The following is a 7,500-nucleotide window of genomic DNA, read 5'->3' as shown; positions in this document are numbered from 1 at the left end:
TTCGTTCCTCGACCGACGCGACGGCATCGGCGAGCCATCTAAAGCCCGCTCTTGTCCCGCCGCACCGGCCCACGCTGACCAGCGCCCCGCGTAGAGCGGCGGACCAGTTCGCACCGTTCCGCATCTGACCGGGGCGCACCCGCGGCCTCCATTCGCTTCCCTCCCAGCAATTTCAAGCACTTTTTAACTCTCTTTTCAAAGTCCTTTTCATCTTTCCCTCACGGTACTTGTTCGCTATCGGTCTCTTGCCCATATTTAGCCTTGGATGGAATTTACCACCCACTTAGGGCTGCATTCCCAAACAGCCCGACTCGTCGACGGCGCCTCGTGGAGCGACAGGGTCCGAGCTCGACGGGGCTCTCACCCTCTCTGACGCCCCTTTCCAGGGGGACTTGGGCTCGGTCCGCCGCAGAGGACGCCTCTCCAGACTACAATTCGCACGGCAAAGCCGTGCGATTTCCAAGCTGGGCTCTTTCCGGTTCGCTCGCAGCTACTAGGGAAATCCTGGTTAGTTTCTTTTCCTCCGCTTAGTGATATGCTTAAACTCAGCGGGTAGCCTTGCCTGATTTGAGGTCCGAGTTGCGTTTCGGGTCGCCGAGGGCAAGCCCCGGCTCCGAAGAGCCGGATCCGACACGTGCACCCGGGAAGAGGCACCCGCAAACAGCCGCCACCTCGACGAGGAGACGAACCACCCTTGCGGAGCAACGTCACCGCACGGTGCTACCGGTACATTTCAGCCGACCGCGACATCACGTCGGACGCGCGGACGACCAGTTCCACCCCCTCCCCCGAGGAAGGGGAGAGGGTGTGGGGGAGTTAGGGACGCTCAAGCAGGCATGCCCTTGGACGAGCCGCGGGCGCAAGTTGCGTTCAAAGACTCGATGATTCGCGGAATTCTGCAATTCACACTACGTATCGCATTTCGCTGCGTTCTTCATCATTGCAAGAGCCAAGATATCCGTTGCTGAGAGTCGTTGCGTTTTGTTTTTCGATCCTCCCGAGGGGAGGAATCTCAGACAAGACAAGGTTTATCAAGTTCCTCCTGCCACCCCCGCGTGCGGGGAGGGGCAAAGGGTTTATCAAGGCGGCGGCGTGCCCGAACGAGCACGACGGAGGGGGATCGCCCCGAGCAAGGGAGAGAGGTCGAAGGCGTCCCTCCTTCCTCCTCCACCCGCACGGTCGCGGGACGACCCCGAAGCATAGCCTCCCCCACTGTCGCCCGACTCCGACGAGGGGAGAGAGGATGCCGACCGCGCCTCCGAGCACGATCCCTCACGGACATTCCAAGGTTCGCATTGTCCCGACGGATGTGTGTCAATGATCCTTCCGCAGGTTCACCTACGGAAACCTTGTTACGACTTCTCCTTCCTCTAAATGATAAGGCTTAATGAACTTCTCACAACGTCACCGGTGGCGAACCACCAGCGTCGCCGCAATCCGAAAACTTCACCGAACCATTCAATCGGTAGGAGCGACGGGCGGTGTGTACAAAGGGCAGGGACGTAGTCAACGCGAGCTGATGACTCACGCTTACTAGGAATTCCTCGTTGAAGATCAATAATTGCAATGATCTATCCCCATCACGATGAAATTTCAAAAGATTACCCAGACCTCTCGGCCCAGGTGGTAAACTCGTTGAATTCATCAGTGTAGCGCGCGTGCGGCCCAGAACATCTAAGGGCATCACAGACCTGTTATTGCCTCAAACTTCCATGGCCTAGACGGCCATAGTCCCTCTAAGAAGTTGGCCACGAAGAGGATCCTTCGTGTAACTAGTTAGCAGGCTGAGGTCTCGTTCGTTAACGGAATTAACCAGACAAATCACTCCACCAACTAAGAACGGCCATGCACCACCACCCATAGAATCAAGAAAGAGCTCTCAATCTGTCAATCCTTACTATGTCTGGACCTGGTAAGTTTCCCCGTGTTGAGTCAAATTAAGCCGCAGGCTCCACTCCTGGTGGTGCCCTTCTGTCAATTCCTTTAAGTTTCAGCTTTTTGTTTTGTTTTGTGAGTCGGGTGTGCACCTTCATGCTATGCTCATCAAGTGAGTATAGTACGTTAGTGTACGCGCTATCACAGGGCCAAACCCTTTCACCTCCGGCTTCGGCGGACGCATCCGCTTTCCTCCACTCCCTTCGGTTGATAGCTCCGGGGAGACTAGCCCTTCTTGGCTAGTGAGGGTAGGCACCAAGACCCCCATGTGGGAATCCAGGTAGTCCGGGACTTGAGGAAGGATCGCCCTAACTCTCACCCGGTAAAACGCCCCATCCCGACGAGTTCCCGCAGAGGGATTGCCATGCCCAGCTTGGACGTCGGCTCGTAGGAGGAGTCCATTCCCGCAGGTTACCTTAAGACCCCATTGCTACAGGTAACCAGTTCTGGTAAAGCCAACCGTTTGGTGATATCGCAAGAATACAGCTCAGTGACACATGTATTTCATGTCTCCGGGGTATCATCGTCATTTCCCAAGGGATCGGAATTTATGAGCTATGTAGTTCTCGCAGGTATCGCGGTATAGCTTCACCAAGGAATGCAACGACTGAAACATGTCCAGCCACTACACCCCTCGAGTGCGGTTTCGGGGCCACCCAGTTGGGTAACCTCTTCCCACTTGCCTCCCCTTCAAGGAGGATCACGACAGCTTCCTCATCGGTGCCGTCGAGGCCTAGGATCTCTCGACTCTCTCGAATGAGGTTGCCAAGAGTACGGTCCCGAAGGTCCGTAAATGCGTCACACTGGAGCATTATGTGACAAAGTGAAGATCCAGCCTCTGGCTGATTGCAGCAAGGGCATTGTTGTGATCTTCTTGGGTGAATCTTGTCCCGAAGGACCAATCCTCCAACGCGTGCCAAGAGTAGATAGCGTTCTGCTCCATGTTTCACCCCCCTCCTGAGATTACTTCGGAATAAGTACCCCGTGGAACCTACGAACTTGTGTTTTAGATATGGCTTGAGGGACGCACAGTCATGTTGTTTGTCCCATTTGGCCCACACGTGTGAGCGCACCGCGTTCAGCGGCGCATCAGGCACGTATCGTTTCTTCCAATGTCGTGTTTGCATTTCCCACGTCCACTTACCTCTCGCGCCTTTTGGGGCTGGATTCCGAGTCATCTCTCGCGCCCAGGTCTTGAGGTGTGGGTACTTGGCAAGAGCTCGGGTTCTTTGGCCTCCGCAGTATGCGGCTACAGGGGGAATGTGTAATTCATGGTGCAAAGTAGCGCCCCCCACCGTCGTCGAATTGCTACTCTTTTCCACAATCCATCGCATTCTAGTTGCCACCATCCTCTCCAGCGAGCGCAACTTTCCCTGGTTTTGGGCCCCCATAAGCTCCGCCCCGTAAGTTAATACGGGATATACACAAGATTTGAAGAAGGACAGACGGGTCCAAACTGGCACAGATCGTGAGGTGAGGAAGTGTTGGTGGGCATATAATGCCTTCCTTCCCGATCCCAACCTCTCTTTCGTGATCTTTTCAATGGAGAGATGTTCATCCAGAGTCACGCCGAGATATTTGTATTCAGCACAGTGCTCAACATCCTCTCCGCCAATATGGAATTGTCTTGCCTTAAAGGCTGTCCTCTCCGCATCGCTACCAAAAAACATGGTAACTTTGCACTTGCTAATTCCGAATCTCATTTCCCACTTCTTCGCCCATTCGGCAATCCTATCTAAACTCCTCTGCAAGTCTTCTGGGTTGTTTGCTAAGAGAATCACGTCGTCTGCGAATAGCAGAGCTTGTAGTTTCTCCTTCAACCCAGGAATATTGCAACCTAGGTTGTCACCCTCCCGTATGATGTCGTTAATGAAGATGTTGAATAGGGTGGGTGACATGGGGCACCCCTGTCTCACGCCCCTCTCTACGGGGATGGGGTCGGATAACGAATCTCCCACCCTCACCCGAACTGTGGATCGGTGATATAACGCTTTGATAAATCTCAAAGTTTTGCCCTCCACACCTGCCGCTTGTAGTTTCATGAATAGTGCTTCATGAGGTACTGTATCGTATGCTTTCTGAAAATCAATGTACGCTGCGTAGGTTGGCTTACCCACGTTATGGCGGCGTCGAATCCCTTCATCCAGCGTCACGACTTGGGCAATGCATTCCTCCATTGGCCTAAATCCTGCTTGTCCTCGGAGGAAGAATTTCCTCTTCTCGAGGTTATCTGACAGGCGCTGCGCCACAATGGAGGAGAGGACCTTGAGTACCACTGCGATGAGGGAGATACCCCGATAGTTGTCCATTGACGTCGGGTCCCCCTTCTTGGGTATGGGGACAACCGCTGAGGTATCAATGTGTTCGGGAATCTCTCCCGAGTCGAAGACAGCTCTCAACACGTGGAGAGTTGCTTCCCCCATCTTGGTGCGTGGTACTTCGGGATTATCTTTATGTCCCTTGTCTCTAGCCAATAGTTTGAAGACTTCGAGGGGAATCCCGTCGATTCCCGGGGCCTTGTGTCGCTTGAGTTTTCGACACATGAAGAGGACTTCCTGCCACTCGATGGGGCTCTCCACCTCCCGCAATCGAGGCCATAGTCGCAGATCGTCACCCTTATTCTTCCAGAAGTCCGCGTCTTTACTATGTCCTTCTCCTGCCTCAAAGATCTTTTGATAGTGTCTAAACCAGAGGTTCCTCAGGACCTCCGGGTCCGTTTGCAAGTTCCCCGATGGGTCCTTGATGGGTTGCGACTCAATGCCGCTACTTCTGCACTCGCCCGTCAACTTCTTATGGTGAGTCCAGAATTTCTTGAGGTTTCTTTCTCGTAGAAGCTCCGCACCCTTCTCTATGAACTTGTCAAATGAGTCTTTGGAGCTCTTCCGACACTCTCTAACGGCTCTCGTCTTTAGGTTCCGATACCGCGACCAGGCCCTCCGTCCTTCTTGCGAGTTGGGTATCAACTTCTTGGCCACTCGCCAGGCCTTTCGTCTTTGGTTGATCGCCCTCCTCGCCTTCGGGGAGAGGCGGAAACCGCACCTTGGTCGAGGTGGGGGTTTGACGGACATCACGCTGGATTCTTGCGCGATTGACTTCACCGTGTGCTCAAACTCCTCACACAGGACACGCACGTTGTCGCCCCCCTCTCCTGGGAGATCTCTCAAGATGCTCCACCTGTTATTCGATAAGAATGAGTGGGCCGCTAGCTCCACTCTAGAAGCATCAATGCGCGGAGGTTGTGGACGCTCCTCTTGTACCCTCGTATCATTCGAGGCTCTCACTGAGCATGAGATAGGCCAGTGATCTGATATGTCCACATTGCGTTCAACCTTCGCGTGTGCTAGCAAAGATGCTGCTTGTTGGTTGACTATGAAGTAGTCAATGTCTGACTTTCCCTTCCCTCTAGGTGAGTGGTAAGTTAGTGCCGAGCCTCGAATCGTGAGGATTGAGTATTCGGGGCACTCCCTCCTTAACCACCTCATGCAGGCTTTCCGCTTGCAGTTCCAATCACCTCCCACGATGATCGGAAGGCCCTTGCGTATAAGTATGTTGAGGGCCACTGCAAGCTTACTGAGTGCGCTTTTCCTTGCCTCCTTGAGTTGTTTTTGCGGGATATATATGTTCCCATGAATCCATGGCTCCTTTCCTGCGGGTAGGAGTTGAATGAATAACATGTTGGGGGAGGTTCGGCTAAGCTCGAAAGCCCGATACTTCGTTGCTGCAAGTGTAACCAGACCTCTCTCTCCAGGTTCTGGCGAACCCAAGGCCTGGAAGGCAGTGTAGCTTGGGAGTCGCATAGGCCAACTTCCTTGAAAGATTCGAGTCTCTTGCAGGCCAATCACTCCCCATGAAAGTCTATGAGCGAGGTAGTCGACCTCACCTCGCTTGCTGCGCAAGCCATTTATGTTGAGAGATACAATCTTGGGTCTCACGTTACGTTTTCGCTCACGAGTCTCGTTGCGTAACGCATGGCGTGAGTGATACGGCACCGACATTCTAATATGCCATCTACTAAACCTGCTTTCCGACTTCAATCTTTCCAATAATGCATTGGCCTCGTTTCGATGTACTAGGATGTCGAAACGGCTGCACCCAGACCTGAGGCTCTGGACCCTGTCCCACTTCAAAATGTGGTGCCACAAGTCCCCTGAGGCTCGTCTAAGGAGTTGCCCGAAGGGTCGCTCCGACAAGTTCTCAGCGCCTCACACGCATAGCTTCTCAATTTCCCCGCTTGCCGTCGCTTGTCTAAGCGAAGTGTTGGTTACCGCTGCTCTTTCTATGTTCGATCCTTCCGAAGCTAACCCTGTTGATGTGGGGTGGCTTGGCTCCACCCTCTCTACGCTAGCGGTGACATGGTCCCTCGTCGGAGTAGGGACATTCCCTTCTCCCCTCCCGCTTCTTGTGTTGGAGCGAGTGACCACCTCGGCAAATGATGCTAACGCCTGTCTTCTCCCACAATAGAAACTACTCGAATGGGCTGCACAGTGAGATTCGACAGCATCATTGACGGGAATGTATTCGGGACCGAGTTGGTTCCCTTGAGAAGTCTCGTCGCTTTGCCCCGCACTCGGGGGGTGTGCGACCTCAATAGGGTGAATCCCACTCTCCTGTCTTGGTGATGCCACCCTTGATGAGTAATGTGTGCCTCCGTTCCCGGCACTGGTCGAGCATTGCCCCACTAAAAGAGATACTATCCCCCCATGAGGCCGTGGGAGGATAGGAGCACTAGTAACTCCCCTCGGGCCCTGGCTCAAGCCCGGTGATACACTCACTAGTCCCCCAGGTCCCCGTGCATCACCAAAGGGTCTGACGACCGGCCCGTTCATGTTACCCAGACGCTGCCACGGTACCGGTATAACAGCGATGGGGGTGGCCCCTAGCGTCGCGGAGCTCCCGAGGCCACCCAGAGGAAGGCCCCATGAAGAGCGTATATCATTATGTGAACAATCCATTTTTGTAAAAAGAAAAATGAGACCACCCAGATCATGGTCGTTTATCTGGACGGGGAGTCTCTTACGGCCGGTGACCTTGACATACTGAAGGATCAAGTTGAGATGCATGCTCAACGTCCATCTCTTGGGAGATCAGGGCCTGGTGGGAGCGCCAACGCTTCATCCTCCCAGTTCTGCCCCTACTCTTCGAAGACAAACGGTGCTACGCGGGTCCTGCTATCCTGCCTTTGGCATTCCATCTTCTTGTGGCGTTCCACTCACTTGAGTAACATAGTCTCTTGTAGGAGACCCAACGGCATCGAAGAGGTTAGCCGCCTCAAGGGGTCAATCTTCCTCCTTGGGATCCCCTAGGGGTGCAAGGTGAGGACTGAAGTGGTCCTGCCTGCCACATTCCCGCGGGCCTTCCAAATCCGCTGCGTGGTCCCTTCTAGGACCTTCTCGAACTGTCCACATGTTACGTTCCTTCCGTATCGATACAAGCCGCACTTCGTTCCCAGTCGCGAGCTGGTTTCGTTGGGAGAGTGAGGGTCCTACAACCACTTAGCGTACCAAGTCTGCTGCACGACTCCTTCACTTGTCGTCACTCGTCTCCCCTTAGGGCCTTTGACTCCTC

The 7,500-nt window shown here is 54.1% G+C and overlaps 2 non-coding genes and 1 pseudogene across 2 annotated transcripts in view; all 3 read right to left on the bottom strand.

Moving 5' to 3' along the window:
- The window catches only part of LOC148023893 (25S ribosomal RNA), a 3,402-nt gene extending 2,826 nt beyond the window's left edge, over positions 1–576 (bottom strand). The window contains exon 1 of the ribosomal RNA XR_015693824.1: positions 1–576. This exon is cut by the window's left edge and continues 2,826 nt beyond it. This is a non-coding gene — a ribosomal RNA (25S ribosomal RNA).
- A 244-nt stretch (positions 577–820) lies between these two features.
- Positions 821–973, bottom strand: LOC148023892 (5.8S ribosomal RNA). The gene has a single exon (XR_015693942.1). It is a non-coding gene; the product is annotated as a 5.8S ribosomal RNA (ribosomal RNA).
- Positions 974–1,323: 350 nt separating this feature from the next.
- Positions 1,324–2,045, bottom strand: LOC148023891 (18S ribosomal RNA; annotated as a pseudogene; the record flags this gene model as incomplete).
- Between the last annotated feature and the right edge of the window lie 5,455 nt (positions 2,046–7,500).

The sequence above is a fragment of the Lygodium microphyllum genome, chromosome 16, assembly GCF_053477565.2.
Source record: "Lygodium microphyllum isolate KBCC chromosome 16, Lygodium_microphyllum_v1.1.10, whole genome shotgun sequence".
NCBI classification, from domain to species: Eukaryota; Viridiplantae; Streptophyta; class Polypodiopsida; order Schizaeales; family Lygodiaceae; genus Lygodium; species Lygodium microphyllum.
The sequence above is the reverse complement of the archived record's forward strand: the minus strand, read 5'-3'. Positions and strand labels throughout refer to the sequence as shown.